The sequence below is a fragment of the Chlorocebus sabaeus genome, chromosome 2 (assembly GCF_047675955.1).
Source record: "Chlorocebus sabaeus isolate Y175 chromosome 2, mChlSab1.0.hap1, whole genome shotgun sequence".
NCBI lineage: Eukaryota > Metazoa > Chordata > Mammalia > Primates > Cercopithecidae > Chlorocebus > Chlorocebus sabaeus.
Genome location: NC_132905.1, coordinates 91,373,113 through 91,396,306, shown reverse-complemented (window position 1 = coordinate 91,396,306; position 23,194 = coordinate 91,373,113). Strand labels below are relative to the sequence as shown.

Sequence of the window (23,194 nt, the reverse complement as noted above, 5' to 3'; positions counted from 1 at the left end):
AAAATGCCGGCGGAGGCCGCGGTGGGGGCGGGGAGGAGCCGCCGCCGCGCCCCAGACATCGCAGGAATTCCGGACGCTGCGCCGGGCCCCGGCGGCCCTGAGGCTGGCACCCGGCTCCGGTCGGGCCGCTCGGGTTTTGTGGCGCCCGAGACCAGCGTTGGGAAATTAGGCTGGAGCCATCATGAAAACTTTTTCAGGCTGTGCACGCTCGCCCGTCCTTGCCCATCTGCTTCCAACCCCTCCCCACCTTTCTGGGCGCAGCCTGCCTGCTCCATCGGAATGCCCCTTAGATAAATCCCCTTGTGCTGTTACTGTGTCCTTGTCGTCCAGCTCCCTGGTTTTCTTTTCTGTGCAGCTCCTCGGTTTCCAGCGTCTTAATTTACCTACTTGTCCTTAACCATCAAAACTCTTTATTAATATCCTGGCTTTCGCTGATTTTTATTCTGTCAACCCTTTCTGCCTGCCTATGTATTGCTGGGTAAGCTCCTGAGGCTTGAAAACCCAAGTATGCCATGCTGGCTGCGTTGTAACCGGCATAGAGCCACCAGCTAAAAATTGTATTTTGTACCAGCTCTAATGGCATTTAATAAATGTATAGCTCAAAAAAGTGTGTGTGTGTACTATTTTACAGCAGAGTCACTAATTGATTTCTAAGCTTGATTTTGCCTCCTTGTGATAGTGTTCATAACCAATTTTTTTCATAAACCTCACAAATATAGTAGCAACAGATAAAATCTTATAAACGATATTAGGTGTAAAAAACTAGCAGTAAATACCCCTGTGTATGCCACATGACTCAAAGACACCTGCTTTAAATGATTTCCAGCAAAAATGTCCTTGCTACAGTTACTAGGACATTGATATACTAAGGTAGCCATTCAGATTAGCACAGACTTTGAAAGAAATCCGACTAAACCGAAAATAAATTGGTCAAAAAGTAATTACTAAGGTAGCCATTCAGATTAGCACAGACTTGGAAAGAAACCTGACTAAACCGAAAATAAATTGGTCAAAAAGTAATCGGGCAAATAGCTTGCTTTCAGACTGATCTCCATAATATAAAAAAAAGGTTGCCGTAACGGGCAAAAGTTCTTTCGGATTATTGTTTCAAAATTGCCCTGCTAATGTGATTAAAGTCCACGGTCAACTTAATTGTTTTGAAGAAAGAGGAAGTGGCCCAGAGCGCCCCTTATTCAGAGGAGAGGTCGCTACCTGGTTCCTCCCAAGCTCAAACTTCCACCTATACAACCAACTCCTTCCTCTCTGCTCCCGGGTCTCTTCTTCCTGCCCCCACCCCGTTCACCAAGCTTTCGCTTCTATCAGAGCACGTCAGCATTTGCAACCTTTAGTACTAAATTAAATTTTACTCAAAGTTTTATTCCTGGTAATGGAAGAAACTTGCTTAGTTAATCTTCTTAGGTAACCGGAACAGAATATGACAATGTCTCAAGATATGTGTCCTTGTCTTCAGTTCAAATCAACCCAGAAGATCATCGGAGTAGGGCAGAATCTTGAGATTATAAACGTGTGGGAATAGAAGGCATCGCTGGTCTTCGTATCTAGAAATCTGCACCCCCTTTTTCCCCAGGGTGACAGCCTTGGACAACATTGGTCAGTGAATGTCATATCCAGGTTGGAATGCTATAAAATGGTTTTACACAGGCTTCGCCTAAAAACGTAACCTGTAAATTACAGCTGGCTCCAAACAAGTGACCACATGTAGGCCGGAAGGACTCTGGTACAGATGCCAGCTGACCTGGTTCACAGATGAAATCCCTGTCGTCCAAGAATCTCCCCATTAGATTCTCTTACAGGTGTATTTATTCATAGACTTTTCACCTTGAAAAGCAAAGGCCCTCAGCTTATAGGTGGTAACAGCCGCCACTTATCCAGCACGTTCTAGAGTATCTCTAATCCTCACAGCAACATTGCATCCTCACTATAGGGATGAGAAAACAAGTCCTGAATAATTACATGACTTTTCTCAAGGCAGTCACCACTCACCAGTAAGTGGTGAAGCCAGGATTCAAACACAGGTATAATTGCAAAGCCCATGTTCTTTCCAACACACCAAGATGATTCAAGATTACGTGGAGGTAGAGTCTTCACAGAGGATATCGAGTTGGGTCTCTAGCGTGAACCCTAATCCAAAATGACTGCTGTCCTTATGAAAAGGAGAAATTTGGGCCGGGCGCAATGGCTCAAGCCTGTAATCCCAGGACTTTGGGAGGCCGAGACGGGCGGAGCACGAGGTCAGGAGATCGAGACCATCCGGGCTAACACGGTGAAACTCCGTCTCTACTAAAAAAATACAAAAAACTAGCTGGGTGAGGTGGCGGGCGCCTGTAGTCCCAGCTACTTGGAGGCTGAGGCAGGAGAATGGCGTGAACCCGGGAGGCGGAGCTTACAGTGAGCTGAGATCCGGCCACTGCACTCCAGCCTGGGCGACAGAGCAAGACTCCGTCTCCAAAAAAAAAAAGAGAAATTTGGACGGAGACAAACACATACGAAGACAACGTGAAGACACCAGGAGAAGGTGGCCATCTACAAACCACCGCGCACCTGAGGCTACCAGAAGCTGACAAAGAAGCATGGAACAGATTCTGTCTTAGGGCCATGAGAGGAAACCAACCCTGCCAACACCTTAATTTTGGATTTCTGACCTCCAGAGCTACAAGACAGTACATTTCTGTTGTTTAAGCCACCTAGTTGTTGGTACTTTATAGTGGCACTAAAGGAAACTAACACACAGATGCATGCCAAGATGGTGGTTTCTTTTGGTTGGTTTCACATTCGTTAGTGACCACTCTTGGTGATGCACTATTCGAAGCCTATAAGTCCAGTAGCTGGAATCTCGCTGAGAGTTATAACCCAAATAAATATTCCAAGGACAAACAAACTAACCAATATTCCTGTCACTGCCCCTCATGTCAAGTGAGACGGTGAACAATTTGCATTTGGTTCCTGGACAGTGGCATGGCCTGGCATCTGACACCCCCTACTGTCCTTACAGACTTCTGGGTAAAGGTCTTCACTTGCTGCCCTTGTACAAACTTTATTGTTTGTTCTTTGTTTTTTGTTGTTGTTGTTGTTGTTGTTGTTGTTTGAGATAGGGTCTCACTCCATTGCCCAGGCTGGAGTGCAGTGGCATGATTACAGTTCACTGCAGCCTCCACCTCCCAGGCTCAAGCAATCCTCCCCACCTCAGCCTCCCGAGTAGCCAGGACTACAAGCGCATGCCACCACGCCTGGGTAACTTTTCGTATTTTTTTGTAGAGATGAGGTTTTGCTATGTTGCCCAGGCTGGTTTCAAATTCCTAGACTCAAGCCATCCTCCCACCTCAGCCTCCCAAAGTGGTGGCATAACAGGTATGAGTCACCACGCTTGGCCAAGGAGTTAATTCTTAATTATTTGCACCTAAGGTCCAAAGGCAACATATAGCAGTCATATACAGTCATTACAGACTATTTTACAATATGGAAAACAATGAAGAGGTAATGATTACTCATAGATATCACCCAGGAAAAAAAAAAAAGAAGTATTGGTATTTTCATATTAGCATATGTCTTTCCAGACTTTCTTAGGGAGACATGAGCACACTCACCTACATACAACACTGCAGATATGTTTTGTGCTGTTTTTACTTACGATTATGCTATGAGCACATTTTAGTGTTAATCAACTGAAATTTAGATAATCATTTTAACAGCTACTAGTATTCCATCAGTTGAATAGGCCATAATTTGTTTAACTGCTCCTCTGTTTTTTAAGGAAGTTTTTCCTTTTTGTTGTTGTTGCTACAGATAAAGTTGCATAAACATGGCCTACATCCATTTTACACACCTGTCCAATTATTTCCTTCAGATAAAAGTATGCGTCCTTAAAAAGCTTTTGATTCGTGTTACCAAACTATTCCTCAGAAGTAATTCCAACAATTTGCACTCCTAAAAGTAATATGAGACAATGGCTTTCTCCTACACCCTACCACACCGTCTTATTTTTATTTGCATTTATTTGGACATTTTGTGACTTTTTAAAAATATGTTTGTTGTGTATTTGTGCCCTGCCTATGTGTATCTATCTGATGCCTATTTGGGAAGGCAGAGAGAAGTGTTTGGAGGTTTTGGTTTTTGGTTTGTGAATTTTTTTTTAATTTTAATTTTTTTTTTTTTCTTCACTCTGTGGCCCAGGCTGGAGTGCAGTGGCGCGATCTCGGCTCTCTGCAACCTCGGCCTCCCAGGTTCAAGCGATTCTCCTGCCTCAGCCTCCCGAGTAGCTGGGACTACAGGTGCACACCACCATGCCTGCCTAATTGTTGTATTTTTAGTAGAGATGGGGTTTCACCATGTTGGCCAGGATGGTCTCGATCTCTTGACCTCAAGATCTGCCTGCCTCAGTCTCCCAAAGTGCTGGGATTACAGGCATGTGCCATCGCGCCCAGCCTTTTTTTTTTTTTTTTCAATTGATTTCTTTTTTGAGATTGTACTGCAAAAAGAAACAGGAAGAAAAAAAAAGAAAAATGGAAGGTCATGGGCTGCTGTTAGATTGATACATGTATGTCACCCCAGTCAGTGTATCTGTGGCCATCTTCATTCTCCTAGCCATCTCCCAAGTAGGGCTAGCCTGACTCCTTTCTTGCTCTCACTGTCCTTCCCCTTCTTTTTTTTTTTTTTTTTTTTTTGGAGACAGAGTTTTGCTCTTTTTGCCCAGGCTGGACTGCAGTGGTGCGATCTAGGCTCATTGCAACCTCCACCTCCTAGGTTCAAGTGATTCTCCTGCCTCAGCCTCCCAAGTAGCTGCGGTTACAAGCATGTGCCACTACGCCTGGCTAGTTTTGTATTTTTATAAAAACGGGGTTTCACCATGTTGGCAAGGCTGGTCTGAAACTCCTGACCTCAGGTGATCCACCCGCCTCGGCCTCCCAAAGTGCAGGTATTACAGGCATGAGCCACGGTGCCTGGCCTCCTTCCTCCTCTTAACCAGGCACCTGCAACCAAGGACTCTCTCCCAGAATCTTAAGGTTACAAAGTTGTTTATGTCAAGATGTGGTTCTCATGGTGCCATTAAAAAAGAGAGAGAGAGGGAGCAGACAATATTCATTGCCTTCCTTATCATGTAAGCATGTTTACCAATATTACTTTATGAATTGCCATTAACATTTTCTTTCCTTGTGACATTAAGATAAAGCTTAAATAGTAAATATGTAGTTATTAAAGTGTGTATTCCGCAGTTTCAGAAAATCTTGAAATCTTATTTTGCGGCTGGGCGTGGTTCACGCCTGTAATCCCAGCACTTTCGGAGGCCGAGGTGGCCTGATTGCTTGAGGTCAGGAGTTCGAGACCAGCCTGGCCAACATGGTGAAACCCTGTCTCTACTAAAAATACAAAAATTAGCCAGGTGTCGTGGCAGGTGCCTGTAGTCCCAGCTACTCTAGAGGCTGAGGCAAGAGAATTGCTTGAACCCCGGAGGCAGAAGTTGCAGTGAACCAACATGGATGGTGCCACTGCACTCCAGCCTGGGCAACAAAGTGAGACTCCGTCTCAAAAAAAAAAAAAAAAATCGTATTTTGCAACATTTTGGCAAGACTTGAAAAGAAATCCACTTTTATGTATTGATTCATATGTATATAATAGCTTCCGCATTGGCTCATTAGCTCAACAGTTCTTGAGAGTTTTGGCTTATTTTCTTGGCTTTTTAATCTAAGTATGTAGTGAACATCTTTTAATATTTCTATAGTATTTATTGATCTGCACACTTACTGCTACCATTTTCAACATTTTTCCTATTTTTGTTTCAATTCAATGCAAAATATGTTTATAATTGTTATAGCATTAGTACTATTTTGTTATATTGTATTTCCATGTCTGTTTCTAAACTAGAAGTGCTTTTAGGGCAAGGCTCCTGTATTTTCATCTTTGTATCACAAGCACCATATCTGGCATATTATAAATACTGTTTGATTTGGTTTGTTTTGGTTAGGATTGGAGGTGATTTTTTGTTGTTGTTTGGTTGGTTTTTGGTTTTTGACTTAAAATTTTGAGACAAGATCTTAACTCTGTTGCCCAAGCTGGAATACTGTAGCACAATCATGGCTTACTGAAGCCTCGACGTCCTGGGCTTAAGCAATCCTTCCACCTCAGGCTCCCAAGTACCTAGGACTACAGGTATGCCTCACCATGTCCAGCTGATTTTTTTTATTAAAAAAATTTTTTTTGTAGAGACAGGATCTGGATATGTTGCCCAGAGTGATCTCAAACTCCTGGCCTTAAGTGATGCCCCCATCTTAGCCCCCTGAAGTGCTGGGATTACAAGTGTGAGCCACTGCGTCTCACCTGTTTTGTATTTATAAATGAATGATGAGCTTCTGCTATTTTTTTTTTTCCTCTATTTTCCTGCATTCTATTCCACCTACCACAGAACTTTAGGGGACACTGTTCAGTGATTTGTATAGAAGTGGGAAATGTTTTTTGGTTTTTTTTTTTCCCTCAACGTAAGGTGGATGGAATTTCCCCAGTACCAAAGGAAAGATTGCTGTAGTCAGCTAAGCTAGAAAAAGAAAGTTCCACTGAAGAGATACATTAATGTGAGTGATTACCATGTAGCTAGCTAACACTATTACAGCAGTATTTTTCAAACCAAAGTGTCCGTGCACAGTTGCCAGCTCACTCAGGTAACACCCAGTTTGAGAAACTACAGATTTGGGCATTCTCATTGAGCAGAGGTCTAGACAGGACCTCCGCGTGGCTGAGTCTATTAACTTCTATGTCCCAAATGCAGTCTTTGCAGCATAAGGTTAGGGACAGATAGCAAAACATCCATTTATGAAGGACAGCAAACATACCTGTTCACTCCCATCTCCTGATTTGCTTCCAAACTTTTAAAAGCAAAAATCCATTTTTATATTTCCTTTTTAAATAGATAACATAAAAAGCATAAAGAAGAAGACAGATGGTTTCGGGAGGGGGTCTGGGAAGCGCAGTGGCCATGGTCAGCCAACCTGTGCTCAACGACGGCGCCAAGATGCCCATCCTGGGGCCAGACACCTGGAAGCCGCCTCCAGGCCAGGTGACTGAGGCTGTAAGGGTGACGATCGACATTGGGTATCACTGCATTGACTGCACCCCCGTGTACCAGAACAAGAATGCGTTGGTGGGGGTGGGCATGCAGGAGCAGCTCAGGCAGCAGGTGGTAAACTTGAGGAGCTCTGCGTCATTCGCAAGCTGTGGTGCACGACCCATGGGAAGGGCCTGGGGAGAGAAGCCTGCCAGAAGATACTCAGCGCCCGGAAGCTGGACTGCCTGGACCTCCACCTCATTCACTATCCCACCGGCTTTAAGCCCGGGAAGGGATTTTTCCTGTTGGATGAGTCAGGCAACATGGTCCCAGTGACACCAACATTGTGGACACAGGGGCGGCCATGGAAGAGCTAGTGGATGAAGAGCTGATAAAAGCTATTGGCATCTCCAACTTCAACCATCTCCAGGTCAAAAGGATCTTAAACAAACCTGGCTTCAAGTGTAAGCCAGCGGGTCACCCGTACCTAACTCAGGAGAAGTTAACCCAGTACTGCCAATCCAGAGGCAGCATGGCGACTGCCCATAGCCCCCTTGGCTCTCCTAGCAGGCCCTGGGCTAAGCCTGAGGACCCTTCCTTGCTGAGGATCCCAGGATCGAGGCAATCGCAGCCAAGCACAATAAAACTGCAGCCCAGGTTCTGATCCAGTTCTTCATGCAGAGGAACTTGGTGGTGATCCCCAAGTCTGTGACACTGGAACACATTGCTGAGAACTTTGAGGTCTTTGACTTTGAATAAGCATCCAGAATATGACCACCTTGAATGGCTACAACAGGAACTGGAAGGGTATGCGCCTTGAGCTGTGTCTCCCACAAGGATCACCCCTTCCATGAAAAGTGTTGAAGCTGTGGGTGCCTGCTCATCCCCAAGCGACCTACACCTGTTTTTCTTGCCTCATTTTTCTTGCAAATGTAACATGGCCTGGGTCCCTCAGCAGTAGGACAGCAACCTATAGATGGACCAGTGAAGCTTTGTCTAGCTTAGGCTGGATCTGAAGAGCAGCATCAGTAGAGTAGAAGTCTCTTCCAGTTTGCTTTGCCCTTCTCAACCTGAATACCCTTTTCTGACCAAGGAGAAGCAAAATCTACACGGTCTAAATAGTGTCATTAACAGTTGAGTTTTAACTTCTTGGAGCTGGTAATCCTTTTGGCAAGACTTCTCTTTGCCTCAAAAAGTGCTTCCGTGAACTTGAAAAAAAAAAAAAAAGAATAAAACCAAAGGATCCACTAATCCTATTTTTCGTATAATGACTGTTTATTTTCTTTTTCTTTCTTTTTTATTGAGACAAGGTTTTGCTCTGTCACCCAGGCTGGAGTGCAGTGGTATGATCATAACTCACTGCAGCCTCTAACTCCTGGGTTTAAGCAATCCTCCCACCTCAGCCTCTCAAGTAGCTGGGACCACAGGCATGCATGACCCCCAGCTAATTTTTTAAATTTTTGGTAGAGATGGGGGTCTCCCCGTGTTGCCCAGGCTGGTCTCAAACTCCTAGGCTCAAGCTATCCTCCCACCTCAGCCTCCCAAAGTGTTGAAATTACAGGCATGAGGCACCACACCTGGCCATGACCATTTGTTTTCTTATTGATTGATTGATTGATTGAAACGGAGTCTCGCTCTGTCTCCCAGGCTGGAACAGTGGCATGATCTCGGCTCACTGCAACCTCCGCCTCCCAGGTTCCAGCAATTCTTCTGCCTCAGCCTCCCAAGTAGCTGGGATTACAGGCATGCACCACTACCTCCAGCTAAGTTTTGTATTATTAATAGAGATGAGGTTTCACCATGTTGGCCAGACTGGTCTTGAACTCCTGACCTCAGGTGATCCACCCGCCTCAGCTTCCCAAAGTGTTGGGATTACAGGTGTGAGCCACTGTGCCTGGCCTGTTTATTTTCAAGATAAGAAAATCAAGTATATGGTTGAAACATCCAAACAGAACGGAAAAGAGTAAAATGAACAGTCCAAGCCTCCCACCAGCCTCCCTGACTCCTTTGTCCTTCACCCTGTTCCTCAAGGCTTCATGGGACTCTACAGTTGGGTATCACATCACTGCCCACTGAAAAGCTTAAAAGACTTTAAGTTTTTGTTTTGGGGATAACATTCTTACATGTTAGTTTGGTGCCAAATCCCTTCATGATCTGACCTCTCAGGCCTTCTCTACTCAGGGTCCACCGCTTTATGCTCCCAGAGCACAACCCATTCTCATCTCCTCTGCTGTCTCCAGGAAAGCCTCATTTGCTTGTCAAGGCACTTATCTCTGTATTTTCTCAGTAGGTTTCTTCTTCCACACACTAGGAGAAATGGAAGCCCTCCAGGAGTACAAACCTAGCCCCCAGGGAATTTTTATTCTCAGTGCTTCGCCCAGTGCCTGGTATCTACCGATCACCAAATGAACGTTTTTGCAAGAACAGAGTCACCAGGGAATTGCAAAACAGCAAGGGCAGGATGGAGTAGGCAAGCAATTAAATCCAGGAAATGGTTAAAAGCAAGAGGAGTACACTTCACTCTGCAGTTGAAAGAGGTGGCCATCTGCATCCGGCCTTCCTCTCGCTCCCAGCATGGACACCGGCTTCCTGAAGATAGGGAGTGCTGTTCGGTGGGAGGGCTGTCAGTCCCACAGATGGCTGCGGTGGCATTAGCGGAGTGCTGGATGAGGGTGCCTTTTGGATGGATGGGTCGTGTCACAGAAACCTGATTTGCTTTTGCTAGAAAGGTTGGATGGGAAGGGACATCCCGGCAGGGGCAGAAGGGAGCTGGTTTCCTGAGGGTGGTGACAGCCCCCTCCTGTAGCCAAAAAGGGACCTCCACATTTTCTTCTAGCTTGTCTAGCCCAGAAGAACTGGGGTGGAGGCCAGGGTTCAGGGGAGACACTGGAAACAGGAACACATTCATGGACTATGAACTTTGCAGCTGCACAGGTAGAGTGGCGGGTGGAAGCCCAGCTTGCGGGGGTCCTGAGTTGACAGAATGGATGGCATCTGTGAGACACAGGGCTAATGTGGGAAGCACATTCATTCAGGGCTCTCAGACCTCCAGGGAAGCAGGCCCGCCCTGAGCAGAAGGCAAGCAGAGACATCATAGACTCACACAGAGATGCTGGAGTTGGGGGGAGCCCAATCCTTCCATATCATAAACCCTAATCATCCAGTGGCTGCTGTGGGAAAGAAAGGACATGGAATTTCCATGCAGGAAAACTTACCTGACAACAATGACATTTTGTTCCCATTAGTCATTTGAGACATTTTCATTTTATTGTAATGACGCAGGGCACAGACAATGTCTTGCAAGTCTGGATGTTTTAGAAGGGATTGGTGAGCTTGATAATAATAACAATAATAGCAACTGGAAAAAAGAGTGGTTGTTGGGACACAGAACGTGGGGAATTCTCAACTGCCTCCTTTCCATAGGAACTGGGGTAGTGTACTTACCCTCTCTGAATTTGTTTCCTCATCCTTTAAGGGAAGTCTTTAATCCTTTGTGAACTATAAGTCATTGTGTAAATATTGGGCCCCGATGTAAATAATAAGAGGATTTGATTCGATTCAAATTTTAACTTTTGAAGCCTTTCCCAAGACCCTTTCCCCTTTCAAAAATAAATAAAAGGCCAGGCACAGTGGCTCATGCCGGTAATCTCAGCACTTTGGGAGGCTGAGGCGGGTGGATCACTTAAGGCCAGGAATTCAAGACCAGCCTAGCCAACATGGTGAAAACTGTCTCTACTAAAAATACAAAAATTAGCCAGACGTGGTGATGGGCACCTGTAATTCCAGCGACTCAGGAGGCTGAGGCGGGAGAATCACTTGAACCTGGGAGGCAGAGGTTGCGGTGAGTCAAGATCACACCACTGCACTCCAGTCTGGGCGACAGAGCAAGACTCCATCTCAAATAAATAAATAAATAAATAACTTCTTTCATGTTCTCAAAACACTCAGGTCGTTCTGCTGTAAACACATTTAACCCATTACATTCCTGTAAGTTATTATTTTTCTTTGCCTATATTTGAGTGTCTCCACTAACTGGTAACTCACTGTCTCCTAAAGCTGCAGAGACCTTCTTTGGTTACCTCCACTAAAGGAAATTTGCCTTTGCATTCTGTGAATGGATCTTCTTCCCACGCTTTCCACTCAGTTTCTAAATCTTCCCATTTGAGACCACACAGACCAAGTCTCACTGTTCTTTCAAATGACAGCCTTCAAACATTTGAAGAAAGCTGTGACTTTCCCAGGCTAAACACATTTTCTTCTCTCACTTGCTCATCCAGTATGTTTCCCCAGACCAGCCTCCACCGTCGTATGACTCCTGTCAATAACATCACTAAGTGAAACCTTGGAAACAACCTAAGCGTCCAGCGGTGGAGCCTCAGTTTTAAAATGTAGCACATCGACTTGTGGAAATAGAACACAAAATGAAGAATATTTCACAACATGAGAAAAACGATTACAGCGGTTAGATGGCAAAAAGAAAGCTGTAAGTTAGTATATTTTGCATGACTTCAACTTTATAATAAAAAATGTGTATAATAAAATAAATGTTTGTAACATTTATCTCTGGAGGGTACAATCACAGGTGATAATTTGTCTTCTTTGTGCTTGTTTTTCAAATTTTCTGTAATCAACTGCTGGTAATCAGGAGAAAAAATAGACCCCGTGTCCCTGTAATTTTTACCTAATGACCTGAGACCTTAATTTTTAGAATATCATAAAATAGGCTTCTTCCTCCTTCTCATTTCAGAAATTAATATGTGTAGCAAATAGACTCAGAGTACCAGGAACCCAGTGGGCACTCAACAAATATTTGTTTTCTTCTTTACTTCCCTATGTACTTGAAAAGCACTCTCGCACGCTTCCATCTCATTAAACCTTCTCTCAGCTGCTTCCTATGGTTTGATTTCTACTCTGTATTACAAAGGACATTTGCTGTATGTCTCACTTTGTCTCGGCTTTTTAAAATTATTATTATTACTATTTCAGACAGGATTTAGCTTTGTCCCCCAGGCTGGAATGCAGTGGCACGATCATGGCTCACTGCAGCCTCAACCTCCTGGGCTCAATCTATCCTCCCATCTCACCCTGCCAAGTAGCTGGGACCACAGGTGCTCACCACCACGTCCAGTTAAATTTTGTATTTTTTTGTGGAGACAGGGTTTCACCACATTGGCAAGGCTGGTCTTGAACTCCAGGCTTCAGATGATCCACCTGCTTCTACCTCCCAAAGTGCTGGGATTACAGGCGTGCCCCACCACATCTGGCTCGTCTGGGCTATTAATCAGGGGTCCCTAATTGTTACCAGCTCCAACAGCAAGAAAAAGACACATCTCTTTAAAAGGGACATAAGTATAGAAGGAACACCAGCTTCACCATTTTGCAGTATTCTTAAGCCAGTAAAATCCCAGGGTATATTAAAATAGAATGGCCAGGAGTTAATCCTTCCATCATACGGGTGATGTCCTTATTAGAGCATAGCATAGTTTCTGATCCCTGGATCACCAGGGACTGACATTATTTGCCTTGGAGAGAGAAAAGCAAGTATTATGTGCCACTTGTGCATGTTAAAGGTTTTTCCAAGAAGGATATCAAGACAATGAGAAACAAAACAAATGGAACAAAAAACCAGAGGTCTCAACTTGTCACACCAGAGATCACCTTTTCCCAAAACCGGCTGTCTTAGATGGTGCCTTCATGGATGCAGTCACCATTCCCTCAAACCCCACAACCTCTAAAATCTTTCTACAATTGGGTCACAGGTTACCTGCAGTGAAGTGCATAGCTGTTCATTCATACCACATGCACTGTTGAGTGTCTGCACTGTGTCAGTTACTCTGATTGGTGCTGGGGATACAAAGATGGTTGAGATTGGACCCCAGTCCTGAAAACGTACAAGACCAGTAGGGAAGACCAAATAGGTCAAAGAAACTATAACGTGATAAATTCTGGAGTAAGAAGGAAGGGGTCCCTGAACCCCATCTGGGAGAATCCCAGATCAACGGCTTGAAGTTTTTCTGTCACTTACCCTCCCAGTTTGTGATAGATCTGGAATGCCTGATCTATCGGGAGGAAGAAAGAGTTTGTATAAAGATTGTTTCTCTTTGGGTTAAATTTGGTCTCATTTTTCTAGCATTTTCAGATGGAAATATATATAGCTTTGAACTTTTCTTCCAGTTTATTCATTAAGACAGTAAATTCCATCTAAGCACTATTCTGGCTCTATCCTACACATTTTGATAGGTTGTATTTAAACTATTTTAAAATTATTATTTCAATTTAAAATATTTCTTTCTTTTCTCTCTCTCTTTTTTTTTTTTTTTTTTTTTTTTTTGAGACACTGTCTTGCTCTATTGCCCAGGCTAGAGTGCAGTAGCACGATCTCGGCTCACTGCATCCTCCGCCTCCCAGGTTCAAGTGATTCTCCTGCCTCAGCCTCCCAAGTAGCTGGGACTAAAGGCATGTACCACCATGCCTGGCTATTTTTTTTTTTTCTGCCAAGTTTCACCCTTGTTGCCCAGGGTGGAGTGCAATGGCGCCATCTCAGCTCACTGCAACCTCCGCCTCCCGAGTTCAAGGGATCCTCCTGCCTCGGCCTCCCAAGTAGCTAGGATTACAGGCATGTGCCACCACACCCGGCTAATTTTATATTTTTAGTAGAGATGGGATTTCTCCATGTTGCTCAGGCTGATCTCGAACTCCTGACCTCAGGTTATCTGCCCACCTCTGCCTCCCAAAATGCTGGGACTTCAAGTGTGAGTCACCACACCTGGCCATTTTTGCATTTTTTGTAGAGAGTTTCACCATGTTGCCAAGGCTGGTCTCGAACTCCTGGGCTCAAGCAATCTGCCCGTCTTGGCCTCCAAAAGTGCTGGGATTACAGGCATGAGCCACCATGCCCAGTGTAAGCATAGATTCTTGATGAACAAGGAATATGTTACCAAATAAAGCCTCACACAGAAAAGTCGTATTTATAGGAGACATCTTGTAGGGGAGGAGTGGTGGACAGAGCAACTCTGCATTATGAACAACAATGCAGGGCTGAGCTTTGATAACTGGGAGAAATATAGGCTGAAAAAGCCCACTAGGGCACATCACATATTGTCTAATAACTCAGGAACATAATCCTCACTTCTCCTCCAACTGAACCTCCTGAAACGAGCTTATCCCTAATAAATTTAGTTTATTTAAGCAAAACTCATAATTTTAAAAATGAATTAAAATAATCTATACAATTATATTGGCAGAAATAAATGATAAGAAGAAAAATGACAAATAATGGACATTGAATAGGAAAATATTGTCATGGAACAGATGGAAATTGTGATACAGTAGATGAAAATTGATTCTGAACAGAAAAAACTGAATTACAAAAGCCAAACAAAACTATTTTCTCCACAATAAAAAAGCACACATAGAGATCAAGTGCTCGGGAAAGATGCCTAGACAACCAAAGAAATGAAAGCCCAGGAGAGAAACTGAGAAAATAATCCTAGAAATAAAGTTCAAATAGGAAGTAACACAAAGGAGAATAAACACTGAAAAACATAATAAGGCATACGGAAGATCTGGAGGAGAAAAGCAAAAATAAATAAATGAGAATACATATTTTAAGAGATTAGAGAGAATATATTTTAAATATGGAAGATAAAGAAGATTCAAGACACATAGCCTTCATCTCACTAGAAATAAGAAGAGGAGAGTATAGGAAAATTTATTTAAAGATATAACTAAAGAAAACTGCCATAGAATTAAAAGAACATGTCAATCGACAAGTTTTAAAGAAGTACCTTTTTCAGAAAAGAACTCACACACAAAAGTTTCTGATCTTCAAATATAAAGAATCCTTATGCATCCTCTAAAAATATCAAGTTACCTGTAAGTAGAATGACCATATAATTTGCTGTCCAAATTGGGACACTGGTGCTAAAAGTGGGCATTATTTTTTTGTTTGTTTTTTGGGGTTATTTGTTTTTGTTTTTTTTGAGACAGAGTCTTGCTCTGTTGCCAGGCTGGAGTGCAGTGGTGTGATTTTGGCTCACTGCAACCTCCACCTCCTGGGTTCAAGTGGTCCTCCTGCCTCAGCCTCCCAAGTAGCTGGGACTACAGGCGCCCGACACCACACCCAGCTAATTTTTTTTTGTATTTTTAGTAGAGACGGGGTTTCACCGTGTTAGCCAGGATAATCTCAATCTCCTGACCTTGTGTTCCCAAAGTGCTGGGATTACAGGCGTGAGCCACAGCGCTTGGCCAAAATGGATAATTTTCATGGAAAATATAGATATGAATGGCCAGGACTGGGCACAGTGACTCACGATTATAGCTCCAGCACTTTGGGAAGTCAAGGTGGGCAAATCACTTGAACCCAGAAGTTCAAGACCAACCTGAGCAATATAGTGAGACCTCGTCTCTACAAAAAATACAAGAATTAGCCAGGTGTGGTAGCATGCACCTGTAGTCCCCGCTACTTGGGAGGCTGAGGCATGAGAATTGCTGAGCCTGGGAGATCGAGGCTGCAGAGAGTCATGATTGTACCACTGCACTCCAGCCTGGGTGACAGAGCAAGACCTTGTTTCAAAAAAAAAGAACTGTATTAGAAAGCTACAATAATTGTGATATTTGTTCATGAAAAGACAGATGTAATGAAATAGACTAAGTCCAGAATTGTAAACATAGGAACTATTTGTATCTAACAAGAGGACATTTCAAATAGTGGGAAGAAGATGCGTTATGTGGTAATGATATTGGTACAATAGAATAGCCACCTGGATAAAAATAATGTTGGATTTTACACCAAAATTAATTGCTAGCAAATAAAAATATTTGACAAATAAAAAAATTTGTCAGCAATTAATTTTGGTGTAAAATCCAACATTATTTTTATCCAGGTGGCTATTCTGTTATACCAATATCATTATCAAATAATTTGCTGACAAATAAAAAAATTCACCTGGGCTCGGTGGTTCACACCTGTAATCCCAGCACTTTGGGAGACCGAGGCAGGTGAATCACCTGAGGTCAGGAGTTCGAAACCAGCCTGGCCAATGTGGGAAAACCCTGTCTCTATTAAAAATACAAAAATTAGCTGGGCATGGTGGTGGCGCCTGCAATCCTAGCTACTTCGGAGGCTGAGGCAGGAGAATCGCTTGAACCCGGGAGATAGAGGTTGCAGTGAGCCAAGATTGCACCACTGCACTCCAGCCTGGGCGACACAGCAAGACTCTGTCTCAAAAAAAAAAAAAAAAAATTAAGTGAAAAATTAAATCTTACAAGTATTAGAGAAATTATAGAACTTTTTTTTTTTTAAACAAGATCTCACTCGGTCACACAGGCTAGAGTGCAGTGGCACAGTCATAGCTCTCTGTAGCCTCGAACTCCTAGTCTCAAGCAATCTTGCTGCCCCAGCCTCCCAAAGTGCTGGGATTATGGGCATGAGCCACTACACCCAGCATGGAAGAATTTTTAGATAGGTTTTGAGTAGAGAAAGTTTTTCTAAGTATGTCACAAAACCCTTGAAACCATGCAAGAAAGGCTGACAGAATGTTCCACATAAAACTGTAAAATGTCTGTAAAGTCTAAAACACCAGAAACATAGTCACACATGTGTGTAAAGTCTTATGTATAGCTATATTCATTGCAGCACTGTTTATAATTGCAGGAGATTGGAAACAACCTAAGTCTGATTAAATAAATTTTGGTACACTCATAAAATACAATGTCACACATTAACTGTAATAATGCAGGCTAGTACACTTGATATACCAATATGGGAACAACTCCAAGCTATATGAATTGAAAAGCAATGGAAGAAAAATCCATGGAGCATGCTACATTTGCATGATAAAATAAAAAGGAACATATGTGTAAATGCTTTTATGAAAACTGTAAGAATTCAGCAAGAGTGGCTGTTCCTGGGGAGGGGAACTGATTAGTTGAGGTACAAGAATGAGAGAAAGATTTAACTTACTTTTTATCTGTAGAACATTCCAAATTTTGTGTCATGGGTTTGTATGTCAATACGGCTCCTGTCTTACTCCATGTGTGCTAATATAATGAAACACCATAGATTGGCTGGCTTATAAACAGAAGAAATTCATTTCTCCCAGTTCTGGAGGCTGCGAAGTTCAACATCAAAGTGCTGGCAGATTCAGTATCTGGTGAGGGCCACTTCCTGGTTTATAGATGGCATCTCTTGCTGTGTCATCACATGGAGAAAGGGCAAGGAAGTTGCCTTCAGCCTGTATGTTCACATGGTGGAGAGCAGAGAGGGAGAAAGCAACCTCTCTCCCAGCTCTTTGTTTCTTTTTTTTTTTTTTTTTTTGAGACAGAGTCTGACTCTGTCGCCCAGGCTGGAGTGCAGTGGCGTGATCTCGGCTCACTGCAAGCTCCGTCCCCCGGGTTCACACCATTCTTCTGCCTCAGCCTCCCAAGTAGCTGGGACTATAGGCACCCGCCACCATGCCTGGCTAATTTTTTGTATTTTTAGTAGAGACAGGGTTTCACCATGTTAGCCAGGAAAGTCTCGATCTCCTGACCTCGTGATCCGCCTGCCTCAGCCTCCCAAAGTGCTGGGATTACAGGCATGAGCCACCGTGCCCGGCTGCTGTCTCCCAGCTTTTCACAAGAGCTCTCATCCCATTCATGAGGCCTCCACCCTCCTGGACGGATCGCCTCCTAAAAGCCTCATCACATTGGCGATTAGGCACCACCATGTTGGTGATTAGGGTTCACCATACAAATTAGTGAGGGGCACAAACATCCAAAACACAGCAACCCCAAAAAAGTACTTTTTAAAAGGTGGAAATAATAATAGTAGTTGAAGTAAAAAATATGACAACTTGACTTGTTGGCAGTAGGGAGAGAATTGGATGGATTGGAGAAATAAATAAAAAATAATATAATATAATATATAATGACAGATTCTGTGTTTTCTTTTGTTTTCTTCTTTTTGACATGGTCTCACCCTGTCACCAGGCTGGAGTGCAGTGGCATGCTCTTGGCTCACTGCAGCCTCTGTCTCCGCTGAAGGGATCCTCCTGCCGCAGCTGCCCGAGTAACTGGCAGCCCAAGTAACTGGGGCCCATGCCACTGTGCCTGGCTAACTTTTGTAGTTTTTGTAGACCCAGGGTCTCACTATGTTGTCCAGGCTGGTCTTGAACTCCTGGGCTCAAGTGATCCTCCCGCCTCAACTTCCCAAAGTGCTGGGGTTATGTTTCCACAGGACTTAGTGATTGATGGCATTGCAGTGTGTGAGGGGGAGAGGGATTAAGAGAAGGAGGGTAAAGGAGAAATTGTCAAGGGTAACTTCCAGGTAGATGAGAGCCATTTCCTGAGCCAAGAAATACTAAAAGCAGTAGAATGAGTGAGGGAATTGTTTTGAGTTCAGTTTTGAATCTTCTGAGTTTGATCCAAACAGACATGTTGAGTAGACACTGGTGTGTGCCTGAATGAGCTCATCAGAAAGATTAGACATAGATTTCTGCCTTTCTTTCTGTGAAATGACTTTTGGAGTCATGGATAAGAGAGGTGTGAAGAGAGAGAGCCCAGGATAAATCCTAAGGAATCCCCATATTTAAAGGTCCAAGGAGGTTGGGGAGGAGACATGCCCAAAGATCCTGAGATGTGGCCTTAGACAGAGAGGACCAAACGTGGGTGGCAAGATGGAAGCCTGAAGAACAGATTACTTTTTGTTAAGTCAACTCTTAAATATTTCAGACATGTACTACTTGAACTGAATTGAATTGCTGGATTCACTGAAGAAGACATTAGCTGGAGGCTAAGTGATATTTCCTAAACTAGCAGTCCCCAACCTTTTTGGCATGGGGGACCGGTTTTGTGGAAGACAATTTTTCCACAGATATTGGTTGGTGGGGGATTGTTTCAGGATGATTCAAGCACATTCCATTTATTGTGCACTTTATTTCTATTATTATTACATTGTAATATATAATGAAATAATTATACAGCTCTCCATGAGGTAGAATCAGTGAGAGCCCTAAGCTTGTTTTCCTGCAACTAGATGGTCCTGTCTGGGGGTGTGGGAGACAGACAGATTATCAGGCATTAGAGTTTCACAAGGAACACACAACCTAGATCCCTCACGTGTGCAGTTCACAGTAAGGTTTGCACATCTGTGAAACTCTAATGCCTTCACTGATTGGACAGGAGGCAGAGCTCAGAAGGCAATGCAAGTGATGGGGAGTGGCTGTAAATACAGATGAAGCTTCTCTCTCCTGCCTGCTTCTCACCTCCTGCTGAGCAGCTGGGTTCCTAACAGGCCACCATCTGATACCCATCTGTGGCCTCAGGGTTGGAGACACCTGTCCTAAAGTGAGCTGCTGGTAGGTAGGGCTGTGCCCAAAGTGGAGATTGTAGCTGTTGTCTTCCCTGGAGATCTTGGATGTGGTCTCCCAGTCCTGCTCCATACACCTCTCCAAGTGGCCACCACCAGCTAGTCAGACCGGCACACAAGAGAACAGACGACACCAAGCCACCTGTCTCACTTTGTACTCGGTTTCCTCATTCCCATCAGCCACTGGGCTCTGCCACTGGTGTCTCCAGGAAGCCGCTCAGGTTCATCCCTGCCTCCTCGGGGTGTCACTGTCACTGTCAGGGCCTTCTCTTCCTGACATCGCAACGCTTCCTGCTTGGCCTCTCTGCATCCCAAGGTCCTCTCTGTCCACTGAAGCCTGCAAACGTGAGAGAGCTCCCAATTATTCACCTGACATTTACACTCTGCACCCATGTTTTTAAGCACGTCCCTCATCTTCCTTCACACAACTTCAGTGCAGGTCGAACCACTGGCTGTGACCATAGCCAAAATCCACCTCATCACTTTCCCCCCCTATTTCTTGTTCACATTACTATCTTTCCTGCCTGGAAAAACCCCCGGCCACTTGAAATTCTACCCATCTTTCAAGGTCAAGTTCAAATCCTAAGTCTTCTATGAGAACTTTGCCAGTTGTCTCTGGTCTGGTACTTCTTCTGTGATATACATTAGCACTAGTGCTTATTGGCATACAGTCTGTATGTATCAATCACTTCACTTAAAATGTCCTTTTTAGGGGTAAACTAAACTCATTCAGGACAGCGCACCCATCACATATTCCTTTTAAGCCTTTGCACGAGGCAGTATAATACATAGTACCTAATGTATTATAAGATTTCAAACAGATTTGATGAACTGACAAGCTAAATATTTTTTACATATACAATTTAAACAAATAGGGTCAGGCACAGTGGCTCATGCCTGTAATCCCAGCATTTTGGAATGCTCAGGCAGATGGATCACTTGAGGTCAGGAGTTCAAGACCAGCCTGACTAACATGGAGAAATCCTGTCTCTACTAAAAATACAAAAATTAGCCAGGTGTAGTGGTGCATGCCTGTAATCCCAGCTACTAGGGAGGCTGAGGCAGGAGAATAGCGTGAACCTGGGAGGCAGAGCTTGCAGTGAGCCGAGATCGCACCACTGCACTCCAGCCTGGGCGACAGAGCGAGACTCCATTTCAAAAAAAAAAACGAGTATTTTCTAATACTTCCTATTCTTAATGAATCACTCTGTATTCTAATCATACTGTAGTTCTAATATAAAGGAACCAAATATAGTCTTTGATCAAAGAATCTGAATTTTACCAGTTCCACCATGACATCCCTTTGTAGAGAAGAAAAGAGCATTTAACTTTTAAAATGTATGATGATTATTTTCTATTTGTCAATTTGGACTCTCTCGTGTCTTAACAAGTTAGTGCCATTGACTGGCTCCACACTGGGATGTCAATTTGTGGCTGAACCCATTGAACTTAAATACTTGTTTCAAGTGTTTTAGTGATTGAGCAATGAATTTTTAATCAACATTTGCAAAATGCCCTGTGCTTACAATGAGTTTTCATGAGTGAATCTGAAAGCAGGTTGTCATAGTCAGTTCTGACTGCTCTAATAAAACTACCATCAACTGGATGGCTTAAACAACAGAAATTTATTTCTTACAGTTCTGAAGGAACTTTAAGAAGTCCACAATCAAGGAGCCAGCAGCTCCCATGCCTGATGCGGACCCTCTTTCTGGTGTGTAGATGGCCATCGTCTCATTCTATCCTCATGTGGTAGAGAGGAGAGAGAAAAAGCAACCTCTCCCAGGACTTTTTATAAGGGCACTAATCTTCCTCATGAGGACTCCACCCTTCTGATCTAATCATCCCCCAAAGGTCTCACTCGTAATACCATCACATTGGAGGCTGAAATTTCAACATGGATTTGGTGAGGGATTAGGAACACATAGTCACTCCATAGCATATGTTTCCTGAATTTCTTTCTTTTTTCTTTTTTTTGAGACAGGGTCTCACTCTCACTCTGTTGCCCAGGCTGAAGTGCAGTGATGTGATGACGACTTGCTGCAGCCTTGACCTTTTGGGCTCAAGAGATCCTCCCACCTCAGCCTCCCAAGTAGCCAGGACCACAGGTGCGCACCATTACACCCTACTAATTCTTTTGATTTTTAGCAGAGATGAGGTCTTGCTATGTTGCCCATGCTGGTCTTGAACTCCTGACCTCAAGCAATTCTCTCCCCTTGGCTTCCCAAAGTGCTGGAATTACAGGAATGAACCACCATGCCCAGCCTAATTTCTTTTTTAAACTGGGGAATGACTGACATAAAGTGAGTGCACATATCTGAAGTGAGCAGCTTAATGAGTTTTCACATCTACACCGACCTGTTTACCATCACCCAGATCTGCATAAGAACATTTTCATCATCTGGAAAGGCTCCTGTTGGCCTCGCTCAACCGGACTCCAACCCACAGGTGACCACACTGTTCCATGTTCTTTCATGGTGGATTTTGCCTGTTTTTGAGCTTCATAGGAATGAAATCATACCATCTGCACTCTTTTACTTTTTTTGTGTCTGACTTTTTCCTACACTATATCTCTGTTGTATCTTTCAGTAGTTTGCTGTTTTATCATTACTGCAAGTCACATTTACTTTATGACTGTGCATTTTTTCCTACAACAGATGATAACTTGCATTTATATTTATTTAATAAGTATTTTAGGATTTCCTTTGCATTTGCAACATTTAGCTAAATTTTATACATTTAGATGTATTGTCCTTGTGGGTTTAAAATTTCTCTTTTTACCCCCAAGTAGTAGCAACTGGTCAAATAGCTCACCTATATAAATTATGAAAAGCAAAATTTGGACATATTTTGGAACATAATCAATGGTTTTTACTTTAATGACCTTACGAGGGAGTTAAGAATAGTACTAATATGGTCTTTAACGTGTATCTTAGGAAATGTTAGTAAGTTTTGAGGACAGATTGTCTGCAGATCTTATTCTAACTACTGATTGATTAGGTAACACCAGGCAAGCAAGTTACAATCTCTTAACTCACCTTCATCACCACATTGCTTATTTTTGGCCAGGGGAATGTAATATCTCTAGTACTCTGAGCACCACAGACAAATCAGCAGAAATTTAAATTACCATTATATTAGTTGACTTCCACTGACTTATGCAGTAGTAAAAAAACACCCCCAAATCTCAGTGGCTTCCCACAACGAAGGCTGTTCTCTGCCTCATAATATGGGCCAGCTAAGGCTGTGCCCTGCATGTTCTTTATTACAAGACCTCACTAGAAGCAAATGTCTCCACTGGAGACAGGCCAATCTCCAGGTGGAGGGAAAAGAGCTTGTGATAGCTCTTTCAACTTCTGCTTGTCTGTGACACACATTCCTACCACTGTAGCAGGTCTGATATCAAAGGGGCAAAAAAATCCTCCTGTAGGGAATAGCCTCACGGGGCTGAGCCCCATGGGAGAGGCAATGAATATATTGAATGATAATTCAGTCTACCTCAGGCAACATCGTCATTATCACCACTCCCACTCAAGGGAACTGCTGGAGCCAGGATCTAGTGAGAATTCGCCTCTCTTCCTATCCTAAAGTCTGTGGGACCACTTCATTCATGCTGACATCTCTGACTTCCATAAGAACAGATCATTTTCAAATAAAACGTGGATCCAACATGTCACAACATTAGCTCATTTTCTTAGCATTCTCATTTTCATACTGGCATACAGATCTTGAGTAAGCAGACTTTTGAGAAGGTCAATATACAGCCAAATGCACAAACACCAGGAATGGGTCTT

The 23,194-nt window shown here is 43.4% G+C and overlaps 1 pseudogene; it reads left to right on the top strand.

The window, feature by feature from the left end:
- Positions 1 to 6,885: 6,885 nt before the first annotated feature.
- On the top strand, positions 6,886 to 8,199 carry LOC103218718 (aldo-keto reductase family 1 member B1 pseudogene; annotated as a pseudogene).
- Positions 8,200 to 23,194: the final 14,995 nt, after the last annotated feature.